This window comes from Mangifera indica, chromosome 3 (assembly GCF_011075055.1).
Source record: "Mangifera indica cultivar Alphonso chromosome 3, CATAS_Mindica_2.1, whole genome shotgun sequence".
Lineage (NCBI taxonomy): Eukaryota > Viridiplantae > Streptophyta > Magnoliopsida > Sapindales > Anacardiaceae > Mangifera > Mangifera indica.
Window position 1 is genome coordinate 17,090,089 of NC_058139.1, and position 13,667 is coordinate 17,103,755.

The 13,667-nt window shown below is 32.3% G+C and overlaps 1 long non-coding RNA gene across 1 annotated transcript; it reads right to left on the reverse strand.

The window, feature by feature from the left end:
- Positions 1-1,806: 1,806 nt before the first annotated feature.
- Positions 1,807-2,789, reverse strand: LOC123212317. Its single transcript, XR_006501532.1, has 2 exons — positions 2,648-2,789; positions 1,807-2,553 (listed from the first exon to the last, which is right to left on the reverse strand). It is a non-coding gene; the product is annotated as an uncharacterized LOC123212317 (long non-coding RNA).
- Positions 2,790-13,667: the final 10,878 nt, after the last annotated feature.

Consider the following 13,667-nt stretch of genomic DNA (forward strand, 5'->3'; position numbering starts at 1 on the left):
TCAACAACATTCAATCAACCTTTTTGAGAAGATGAAAGTTGAAATAGTGTTCATATTTCATCCAGGCATATTATTAAGATTTGAGAGGTCATGGATGACAATTGAAAGGAGTGCAGTGGACTCAAATAAGAAAGGAATGATTTGGGTAAAAAGGAAGCAGAGCTAATGAATAAGCCATTTTAGTTAGCATGTTACTCAAAGATGGTAAAAAGTTTGAAAAGGAGGCGGCCCATTGCTTTCAAAGACCTAACACTAAACAGCTAGAGCTCAAATACTAGTACTAATTAGCTACAAGGCAAAATATAATGATTAGTGTGTGGCTCAATTGAAAAGATTTTTTAGCTTTTATGTTGTCACATTCTCTTCTCTTCCATCAGGGACAAGCCAAGGGATTGAGCTTTTCAATGCCCACTTGTGAACATCATCATTATGTGTTTGAAGTCACTACTCTTTATTAAGGCTTACTCTTTATTAAGGCTTGCTCTTTATTATTGTACTACTCCAAATTCTAAAGGTAAGTAAGTTTCAAATTTGTACCAACTCTCTGCTCAAATCTGTCAAATAATTCAAGTAAATCCATCGCTGAAGTTAGCAAACAAAGCATATTATTGTAGGTCCTTTAGTTAGATTTGGCGATATACCCCTTTTTGCAAGAATCTTAAAGCAATAAAGAGATTATGTGTTAGCAAGTAATATACATCATTTGGAAACATAAGCAGCATGGATGCAGAAAACAAATATACCTTGGATTGATGATTCCATGGGACATCTTCACTACCAACGCATGTAATTCACAGTATCTCTGACATCTATGCCAAGCATTTTCTTGTAGTGTGGTTCCTCGGAGATCAGTTTATTTTCAATAGTTCCCCTAAAATAATCATAATTACAGATGGATAATATAGAGCTTATGAAGATATTTAAAAGTTCCATGTGACATGTCCAACAGATATCAAGATATCGGCATGATCTCTCTTTCAACACATGCATTTGATAGATGTGTGATAAATGCCGGGACAGATGCCGAATAGATGTAGCTTCTCAGGTAGGGCTACCATTTTGCAGCACATCAAAATAGGAAAATTAGGTAATGTCATTCATAATTGATTTTGCCAAATAGCTTATAAGGTTCAAGTTTCTTCAAAGGTTTTTTTCAATTCATGTTGTTGACCTTGGTTTCCAACGTTAGTGTAGGAATCTTTTGCGTAATTATGCCATGTTGAACTCACTAGAAAATAAAAACAAAATCTTTCACACATATAAAAGATGGATCATTAATTTATGCTGTAATCTTTGGCACAACTTTCATTGGTTCAAAAAATTTTCCACATGATTTTATATATGAGGTTGTTCCCGTTTTGATTTATCATCCATTTGTGAATCGTAAATTATGATTTTCTTGGTGGTTTTTGCACAAAATAAGCAGTACAGAGAAGCAGAGAGAGAGAGAATTTTGCAGAAACAAGATTGAGTTTACAGTTATAGTGCTTAAAAGTGTATGACATGTCACTGGCAAACGGAGGAAGATCACTCACTTTTATCCCACTTGTCTTGCATAAAAGAAGAAAATATATTAAAGAGAATATTGAAATTAAGTGCTTTTAGGGGTGGGGTGGGGTTGCATTTTGCTTTTGGCTTCTCTGAGCTAATCCCATCACATTTACGAGGAGAACTTGAAATATAAATACAGTAAGATTAAAAGAGAGAGAGAGAGAGAGAGCTAGCTCCAATAATACAGTGGAATTTCTATGGTTATACATAATAAGAGCAGTCACGAGGAGAAGTCTTACACTTTACACACAGATCTGAAAGAATATTTATTCTCTTGCTTATTTTCTCAGAAAACAACATAAAAAACAACGAAACTGAAGCCTGCAAAAGCATGTTTCTGCACTCCTGACGAACTAACAATTGAAATTGATGGTCTTAACAGTATAAGAAAGAGAGTTTTCACTGTGAAATACATAACAAACTATACGCAAACTAAGACACAGACCTTTTTTTACTATTGCTACAAGTAGAAGTAATACATATCTCAAACTCATAAACAACATCTATACATTATTGGATAAAAACTTAAACCCCACATTGCAAATATGGTGTTTATTTGAAGAATTTCAAATTAGGAAGAAAGATCGTCGGATTGATTCCAACAGCTCAGGAGGGATAGACAAGGAAGGAGAATATGAGTTGAGCGGAAACGGAGAGACATGGTGATCAAACTCTATATCAGAAAATTCCGATAAAGAGTTTGTTAAAAAAACAAAAGGTAAAATAAAAATACACAAAAAGGGGTCTTACAAGGTCAAGAAAAGGTCTTACAAGGTCAAGAAGACTATATATAGAAACAAATTAAGGAAAGAAAGAAATTAAAACAAAATAAAAATGAAGACGAAAGGGATTGTTGAAAAAGCTCAGGTAGGATAGCACCAGTTTAAGATGAAGTAGTGATTGTCTCCATCACAAACCAATTACTCTTATTATTATAATCTTCAATGGACTCTCCAGCTTCAGCTTCACCCTTCTGCATGATGATTTTGGCTCTAACGTCACCTGCATGAACATCATCAAATATACTTTACATAAATTTATTCAATCAATATTCCAGTTTCTAACATACATATATATACATATATATAATTCATACCATGAAGAAAATTGTGCTTTGCTTTCATATTTGAAAGCTTTCTCAAGTTAACTAAAACTCAGTCTCTTTCTTTCTCTCTCTCTCTCTCTTTTTCTCCAGAGTTATGAGAGAGAAAAGGGAAAGAATAGTTAGTGGAGAAAGTGAGGCTGTTGCAAGTGAAAAAGGATTGTTGCTTATAAAGAGGGAGTTTCATGGAGATTTTGTACATCAACTGGGCCTCACGGACCTGTCAAAATCAGGACCAACAGGCCCAAAAATGGCCACAGTGTATGGGCCTGCCTTCTAAACTGACCGTCCTGCCCTGCCCGGCTGACCTTCCTCAATCCTCGATCAACTTCTCCAGCCTTCATCAATGTTTTATAGCTGTTACAGCGTGGGTTATTTTTTGTGAGATTCTCAAATTCCTTCTGAATTTTTACTATTTTCACCTCTTCACCTAGGGCAAATCTCAAAAGTAGGTGAGGAATATTAGAAGGGTTGCCAATGATAATTTTCAAATTGTATGGGTATAAAAAACTTTATTAACCTCCTGATGTTTTACTGAACTAAAATCCCCTTCATGTTTCTGAAATAACAAAAATCCCTTATTCTCACGAAACCCTTAGTAAGTTGGGAGAATTTTAATCTACTATGACTCCATGAATATTTATGTAATTGTTCTTAACACCTAGAAAAATTTTGTTTATTTCATAAGCTTCACTTCACAAATTGCTTCAAATTTTCAAGGGATTGTCGTCAACAACCGTGATAAAAAAAATAAACTTTAGGGGAAGTAAAGTGCTGACCTCTTTTACAAAATTAGTTGTCTTTGAAATTTCATTATTAAGCATGTCCAATGGTCAATATAATCTTCTAATTTAATTATAAATGCATATTCAATTAGTCAAATATGGGCTATTGCTTAGAATTGATTGTACGCACATTTCTTGTAGACAACTTTTTGTTCCTTCTAATCTCTGTGGCCAAGTGGCAGTTTTTGGTCTGTTGAAATCGATGATATACCATGTCATTTCAATAAGGCCAAAGTACTATTTTCCACCAAAATATGCTGTTTTAATAAGTTTCATCTTACTAATTTTAAAAATTTTATTTATCTATTTATAAATAATTAAAATTAACAATTTTAAATAAAAAATTATTATTTTATCTATAATATTAAAAATAAATTTAAATTTTATTTTATTTTTATTCTCTAAACCCTAAAAACTAATAATTTTTTTAACCTAAGTTTTCAAAAATAGCATTTTTCCTCCTAAGGTTTCTAATTTTTTAGATTCAATTTTCTGGCAAAGTCTCTCTCTCTCTCCGACGACCTCTAGGCGACGTCTCTTCCTCTCCAACGCACCCCCCTTCCAATGGTTCTCCTCAGCATCATAGTCGACGAGGATGACTCGTCTTCATCCAAAGATAAACATGAGGTCTTCGTCGATGATGAAGACTCTTCGTTGAGAAATAGTCTTTGTCGTCGATGCGATATCGAGAAAAATCGCCAGAAAGAGGGAGCGTTAGAGAGAAAGAGACATCGCTTGGAGATTACCAAAGAGAAAAAAATGTCGTTAAAAAATTGAATCTGAAAACTGAAAACTCTAGAGGAAAAATGTTGTTTTAAAAAACTTGGAATAGAAAAAAATTATTAGTTTTTAGGGTTTAAGGAAAAAAATAATATAACTAACAGACTCGATTAATTTTAATCACCTATGAATAAATAAATATGATTTTTAAAGTTAACAAGAGAAAACTTAAGAAAACATCATATTTTCGATGGGAAATAACCCTTTGGGCTTTCAAGAATTTCCATTTGTACAAATCACATAAATTAATAATTTATTTTCCAAATAACTATAATGTTTTAGTTCGTTTTCTACAGTCGAAGGGATGGGCATAATCAGGGATTGTACAAGGATTTCTTCTCAAGCATTGGGCTACGTAAATACACATTTGAAAATAAATATAAAGCCAGATAATTGTGTTATTACTAATTAATTAAAATTATAGCACAATGAGCCAATGCTAAACCCAATTATTGAATCATGAAAACAGGCGTTGTATTAATTGACCTCATTGAAAACAAGTGTCGGTCCAATATTAATTGATTTATCGACAGAATGGGGAAATGGGATTTCTAGGTAATTGCGATACAAGGCTATATATATTATATTTATTCACTTTTTAAAATACCTTTTTTTTTAATTAAAGCTAGCTAGATTGAAAAAAAAAAAACCTTCGTTGAGGCTTGTGAGGAGACATTTCCATCACGGTCTTCTAAGGTATGGTCGTGATATTGACCAAAATCGCACCTTCTCCAATTCCTTGGCCTGCGTTCTTTGCGTTCTTTGCAAGATTGTACTTCAATTATATTCATCTTACATGCTTTGGCTCATCTGTAGAACCACCAGCAAAGATTCAAAGAGTTTTCATATAACATTCGTCATTTCTCTTCAAGCTTTGAGAATATTATCAAATATATATATTTTTTATTACTTTATTTCTTTATCAAAATATATACTAAAAAGTGAATTAAATAAAATAGACGAATAAAATGTAATAAAAATTAAAAGATATTATAGTTTATTTAAGGATATTAATTAAGTTAACCATATTTTTTTTCTTGGATACATATATAATCATCTTTTTTGTTATTACACATATCTAATCACATAAACACGTCAATTAAGACAGACCAAATGGGGATTTGATCTGAAGTATGAAAAAAAATTTGAACATGATAAAACCTGATCTGGTACTATAGAATATTGGGTCAAGCCCATGGACCTATTAAGCCGGCTTTAAGGCTTTAATATTAAACCTATTAATTTATCTGATTCGGTCTAATATTATTTATAAAATAAAATAAAAAATTTTTTCCTGTTTCTGCTGTCTTGTGGCAGAAAGAAGCAGAAACAAATCATTTTTAACTCACAAACAAATCAATATCAATTAATTAACATGATGAATAGAAAAAACACAATCTTGAAGAATCTGTAGAAGATGGAGCTAGCTGGTAGATAGAAATTTACAAAGAGAATCATATTCTAGATTTCAATCACGGACCTGGGAGCCCTGAAGAACAATTCCCCTACCATTTTTATTCACAAATCAGGCATTAAAGAAGATTATGCCTGTTAAAATTCTCAGGTTCCATTCGCATTCTAGAATTTCGGTAAATCATATAAAAACAATAATAACAATAGATAAAAGGTGTTTATATGTCCTTTTAGTTAAAATATATGGTTTTTTCGGTTTTTAAATAGGAACTATCTGGATTGATTCAACAAGTAAAACTCTAAGACGCAATAACAGATCTATAACTATTACAGAATTGTGTGACAGAAGATATTTTTAAAGAATTCAGAGATTTGGATGTAGAAGATGCGTAGATAAATGTTATATAATAGATATATTTTATTTATATTTTATAATTTATACAGTATGTAAATTAATTTATTTGTACTATTTTATCAATTTATAATATTTTTCATCATATAACTACGGTATTCCTCTGCCACAAGTGAAGGATTATAAATAAAATATTCGGATACTGTTCTCGGTTTTAATAATTGAAAAATAATTTGTGTTTAAAAATTTTAATTAATTTTTTTTTTAAATATTGATTAGATGGGTCGGGCCAGTCTGATTAATGCCCGGCCCGGCCCAATTAAGGCCGGTTATTATATAGGCTAGGTCTTGGGTCTTTATATTTCAATAAGTCGATCCGGTCTGAAGGCCTATTAACCCAATGAACCAAGTTGGAGTCAACCCGGCCTAATCCATTGACATATCTATAGCCACATAAGCAAAAATTCAAAAATACCTCTAGAAACCTGACCAAGGAATCTAGAACTCTTGACTAAGCTCTCCAAAGTCAAGCTTTTGCCGACAATTGCATCCACTATCAACCACCAACAGCTTGTGATCAAATCAGGCGGGTCAGCATGTGGCTGTCGTATCTTTGGTATAACCGATGTCGGTTGTTCACCGACAAGCAATTTTTCATAAGCTTTCAATATGACAAATATTTTTCAAAAAACAAGCTGGTCGGGTGGTTGATTGATCGACCTATTTTATTTAGAGACTCAAAAAGTGGGCTTCATATATTTTTTTAAATAACAATAATCAGTTGCTGAAATAGTGTTGTTTGCCTACTTAGGGTGGATTTATTAGTATTATTATGTTTGTTTCCTAATCATATTATATAGATTATTCTTTACACTCTAATGATCTAATTCTGGCTATTTTGGTGTTATCTTCCTTTTCAGGACACGGAGTTTGTTTTTATTGTTATGGCAGGAATGGTTCAAGACGAGGGATCATCATTTGTAACTTCTTCACCCCTTTAGTTCTTCCCCTGGATGTCATTGTCTCTTGGCTTTGGATCAACGTATCAATGGTTTAGGGAGCTCAAATATGAAGAGCAAGGTTTGTGCCTCATCCAACTGCTTATTGCTTGTGCAAACCATGTTGCTGCTGGTAATGTTGAGAATGCAAATATCGGTCTAAAGCATATTTCCCAACTTTCTTCTCTATGGTGATACCAAACTATTCAGTCAATCCATCCAACCAAGCTCAAAACCACATTGTTGGGTAACTTTTCTTCATTTAAAGACAAAATCAAATCAAAATATGATTATATTTGTATAAATGGGAAAAATGTGGCTAAACATGTATAAGGGAGAAAAAATAAGTTAAAATATTAAAATCCTGATTATTTAAACGAAAAAAAATGAATTTCTTTTGGGTTTTTATTTATTTAATTTTTATATATTTAAAATAAAATTAAACGAATACAACTAAAAGTATATATAATTAAACCAATGGTATTACAGTCACTTTTTTTTTTTTTTATGAGGTATTACAGTCTTTACAACATGATAAAGTTACATTTTTTTTTAGCTGTATTTGTTATTATCCATATAGTTTGGGTGTATTTGTTACTTTTCTTGGGTAGGAAATTGTTAAACTCCAATAACAATACTCACAAGTTTGTGCCAAACAATTTGCAGATTTAGCAAATACATGAAGCAGCAAGGTGCAGGAATGTAAGAAAGGGTGACCTGTTGTACAAAGTAATAGTCCAGTAACGTACAGCGAGTGATGATTGATGAAAAAAATGCGGCTAGTTTTCCATCATTCTATTGGGAAAAGGATTATTTCCCACCAAAATTTTAGACCACTTTCAAACCTATACCCACAAGAGATGAAAAATCCCAATTTCTATCCATGGCTCTTAGATAAAATCAACACAGGTGTTTTATATTTCAGGTTTAGTTTAAGCCAAAGATGGAAAAAGTTACATTTAAGATTTGTTATGAAGGGTAATGGATTTCAGGTAATGACAATGTGATGAGATATACAGGTGGGAATGAGAAAGGGATGTGCATTGACACAAGTGTTGATTTTGAAAGATTCATAGTGAGAATAAACTATCATCTAAGACTCGATTGAAGTCAGTTAAATATGCACATATTTACTCTAGGTGATGTGGATCCAATGGAGATTGTAGACGATGATGATTTAGAGTATGTGATTGTAGACGATAATGATGACGACATAGATGAGGATTATGAAGTTGAAGATAATGAGCATGATGAAAATGATGATAAATTTTTGGGATTTGATTATGACATGTACGGTGTACCGAGCCAAGACATTGGCATAAGTCAAAACAATGCTTGCAATGATGAGGCAGAATATAGTATGAGACGTCATGACTATATAAATATTGGAGTATATTTAAGTCACATCCATAATTCAAATCCGTTTCAATAGGTTTCTGAGATTGTTGTTAATGTTGAGAATGTTGGTGTTATAATTATCTGTATTTGTATATTGTAGATCAAATTATCACAATGTCAAACCTAACATATCAATCAATTCTTAAAAAAAAAAAAAATTAAGCTCACTGGAAGCAACTTTGCTTATTGGTACATACATCTTAATGTTGTACATCCTTGAGGGGTCATTGCCCCGTGAGCTCGGTCCCAATGCCACACAAGAGGAAAAATATACTTTTAATAAGTATCTTAATGACTCCGTGGAAGTTTAGTGCCTCATGCTAACTTTCATGTCACCTAAGCTTCCAAAACAGCAAGAGAAATGGATCTTCCATCTATACTTAGACACCTTCAAAAGTTATATGTCACTCGTGTGAGGTTAAACAATATGAGGTGTCGAGTGTATTGTTTGATTGCAAACTCTCTAATGGAGGATGAGTTGGCCTTCATGTGGTCAAGATGATTAGCTATATTAAGCGGTTGACGAACTTAGGCTTTATCAAAGATAATAAGTTTGCCATTGACTTAGTGCCGAAATTCCTCCCTAAATCGTAGGTTAATTTCATCATGAATTTTAACTATGAATAAAATTATTAATTATCTTTAGTTGTATATTATATATCAAATTATCACAATGTCAAACCTAACATATTGATTAATTCTTTAAAAAAAAAAATAGGCTCATTGGAAGCAACTTCGCTTATTGGTACATAAATCTTCAGATTATCTACATCAAGAAAAAAAGTTGTACATCCTTGAGGGTTCGTTACCCCATGAGCTTGGTCTCAATGCCACCTAAAATGAAAAATATATTTTTAATAAGTATCTAGATGACTCTATGGAAGTTTAATGTCTCATGCTAACTTCCATGTCACCTAAACTTCAAGAACGATAAGAGGAAATGGATCCTCCATTCATACTTAGACACCTTCAAGAGTTATATATCACTTATGTGAGCGTTAAATGATATAAGTTGTCAAGTGCATTGTTTGATTGCAAACTCTCTAAGGGAGGACGAGTTAGCCTTCATGTGGTCAAGATGATTGGCTATATTGAGTGGTTAGCGAGATGATTAGCTATATTGGCCATTGACTCAGTGTTGACAATTTTCCCTAAATTGTAGGCTAATTTCATCACAAACTTTAACCTAAACGAAAAGGAGAAAACCCTTAAGGAATTGTTGTATATACTCAGGAATGCTAAACAGGAGGAACAAAAGATAACTTCAACTAATGTGCTTATAGTTGAAGCCCATGCACCTATATCTATGGCTAAGGGTAAAGCCAAAGCCAAAGCCAAAGCCAAGGCTAAGCCCAAGCCCAAAGAAAAAAAGCAACCAGATACTACTACTCAGCCAATAGGTGGTATGGGGAAAAGAAAGGTTGTCTACTTTTATTGTGGCATAGCTAGTCACTAGAAGAGGCATTGTAAAGTCTTCTTAGAAAACAACAAGAAGAATGTAGCTGAAGCCTCTACTTTAAGCATGTTTATCATGAAGAATAAAATATTCTCCTTGTTCATCCTGATTATAGACAAAAGATGTAGAACTCATATTTATTCTGATATGTAGGAATTGCGGCACAGAAGATTGCTTGTCAAAGGAGAGGTTAACCTACAAGTTAAAAATAAAGTAGATGTTATTGTATTAGCTGTAGGAATTTATTATTTTAGGTTGTCCATTAGGCTTGTTTTAGAATTAAATAAATGTTATTATGTTCTATCTGTTTCAAGAAATTTGATTTTTGTGTCTATTTTAGATAAGGAAGGATATTCATTTTTTATTACTGATAGTACTTTAACCATTAACTTTAATAATATTTTTTATAGAACAGCTGATTTGTATAATGGTTTGTACATTCTAAAACTGGATAATGAAATTCTCAATGTGTAAAATAATAAATGTTTGGAAACAAACAAACTGAATACCATATATCTATGGCATTGCAGGCTAAGCCACATAAGACTAAAACACATATAAAGACTTCTTGAATAAAGAATCTTGCAATTATTTGATTTCCAATCTTATGATGAATACGAATCATGCCTATTAGGTAAAATGACTAGAACACCTTTTACTGGACATAGTGAAAGGGCGATTGAATTGTTAGGGATCATTCATAATATTGTGTACGGGCTTATGATAGTGCATACTAGATATAGGGAAACCTAGTTTATCATACTCACTAATGACCTTAATAGATATAGCTATGTGTTTTTATTGAAACACAAATCTAAATGTTTTGATAAATTTAAAGAATTCAAGAATAAGGTAGAGATGCAACTTAGGAAATAAATTAAAATCCTTCGTATTGATTATAGAGACGAATACCTAAATGTTGAATTCAAAGGATACCTGAAAGAACATAGGATTGTCTCTTAATTCACTATTTATAATACATTATAATGTAATGATGTATCTAAACAGAGAAATAAGACCTTAATAGAAATGGTTAGATCCACGATGAGTTTTATCGATCTACCTATGTCTTTCTAGGGAATGCCCTATAAACTGAATTGTGTCCCATCTAAATCTGTGGACAAAACTCCATATGAGTTATGGATTGGGCAAAATCTTAATCTAGAATACTTAAAGATTTGAGGTTATGAAACTTATATCAAGAAATTGACTTCGAACAAGCTGAACACTAAGTTTAAAAAGTGTATCTTTGTAAGGCACCCGAAGGAAACTAAGGGATATTGTTTCTACCACCCAGAGAAGGGAAAAGTCTTTGTTGCTCATAACGATGTGTCTTTTGAGAAAAAATTTGTTCTCAAGAGAGGACCAGTGGGAAGAGAGTGAAACTCGATGAAGTTCTTGTACCATAAGATACCACATATGTTAGATAAGATGATATGCCTTCATAGATGGTTAATCATAAGGAAGTTCCTTAGCCTTAAAAGAAATAACCTCATAGCACACAAAAGCTACATAAATCTATACAAGTATGTCGTAAGCTAGAAAGATTTTGTTTTCTTATGATTCAACATGGCAACGTATTGGTCATCTTTGATGATGAACCTAAGACATATGATAATGTTGTCTCGAGTCTAAATTCTGATAAATGGTTGAATACTATGAATTTGTTCTCAAGAGAAGACCAGTGGGAAGAGAGTGGAACAAATGTATTTTGATAATAGGAAACATACGAAGGTATTAAATGAAATATTAGATAAGTATGGAGGGCTACATGAAATGTTAAAAAATGTATGGGGTATTTTGATATTAAATATTATAAGAATGCTTTAAATGAAATATTAAGAATAGATAGATACATTTTGATACAAGATAACATAAAAGGTTGTTAAACAAATTGTTAGATAAATATAGGGAGTTAAATAAAATATTAGAAAAACATAGGGGGTATTTTGATATTAAACATTGTAAGAATGTTTTTAATGAAATATTAAAAATAGATAAATACATTTTGATACAAGATATTATACAAAAATGTTTAATAAAATATTAGATAATTATAGAGGGTTAAATGAAATTTTAAAAAAATATAGGGGGTATTTTGATATTAAATATTGTAAAAATGTTTTAAATGGAATGTTAAGAACAGATAGATGCATTTTGATATAAGATAACATACGAGGGTGTTACATAAATTGTTAAATAATTATAGGGGGTTAAATAAAATATTAGAAAAATATGAAGAGTTTTTTTATATTAATAATTGTAAAACTGTTTTACATAATTATTACAAAATTTTTGTTATAAATGAATAATTATTTTCAAAAACTTGTCATTGCAGGATTGATAATTAAAATGGATGGTTATGCATCGGTTCGTTACCAAAGAGAATGAATTCAAGGTGGCAACAACACAATGAAATATATTGGAGGATCCAAACAATTGATTAAAATTCCTTATGGAACAACCTTTGAGGGATTTATTGAGCTTTTGGAGTCTTACAGTATTGATCCAATGAAAAACTACCTTCAACTATCAATGAAGCCAAAAAAAATTGAGCTCGACTACCCCGTACAGATCCAAAATGATGAAGATATCCAGGGTCTCATTGATATGTCTCAGTACTTACAGGAATGTATTCTTGTTTTTGTTACATGTACCCCAATTGAAGGGCAGGAGGAAGAAGATGAAGATGAAGATGAAGATGAAGAAAAAATTAGTGGGGTGAAAAAAGAATATGATTTCGAAAACTTGATTGATTTCAGTAATGACCCATTGTACATTGCAAACTCATGGGCTCATAGAGAAAAAGATAGGGTTCCCGACTGGGGTGACTTTGATGGAAATGATATGTCCGATATTCCTTCTGAAGAGGTTGATCCTAAGTATATGGCACCAATTACCGAGGGTATGGATAGTTTGCAGCTTGAAGATCCTATTTCAAGTGGTGGAAATTATTCTGGGCCATTTTTTGACAATATCCCCATTAATTTGTTTAGGTGGCTTCCTAATTTTTCTCCATAACCATCAACATCATCATGTGGTACCTTCTCGATTCGAGAGGAAAATGGTGTAAAGGTTTGTGATATTTTCCATAATAAAGTACAATTAAAAGATGTTGTGAAATAATTTGCCTTACTTAAAGGATTTCAATTCATGGTCAAAAAGTCTGACAGGACGCGATGGGAAATTAAGTGCAAGACTGAAAATTGTGAGTGGTATATACATGCAAACAAGTCCAAAGTCGGTAAAGTGTTTCAAATAAACTATATGAATCTTACCCACACATGTTCAGTTGATCAAATCATGCCACATCACAGACAAGCTAGGGCTCGAGCTTTAGGTCAATAATAAGGTCAAAGTTTATGTTGATTGATCGAGTTTGTGTTGATTGATCGAATTTATCGACCTAAGGAAATAATTGTAGACATCGCTAACCAGTATAAAATTGACATTTCATATTCACAGGCGTGGCTGGCAAGAAACTGGGCTATAAATTCATTGAGGGGCTCACCGGAGGAATCATTTATGCTCTTACCAAATTATTGCTACAATCTACAGTGCACTAATCTGGGCACCATTACTACTATTGAAACAGATGATGACCATCGATTTAAGAATTTTTTCATGGCATTAGAATGTTCCATTCGTGCATTCAGAGAATATCTCTGACCTATTATTTGCATTAATGTTGTTTTCCTTAAAGGTCGATATCTAGGGCATTTATTCATTGTGGTGGCTCTTGACGGTAATAACTAGATATATCCCATTGGTTTTAGTGTCGGCAAAAAAGAAGATCACGACACGGGTGTTGGTCTCTCACGAGGATTAAAAA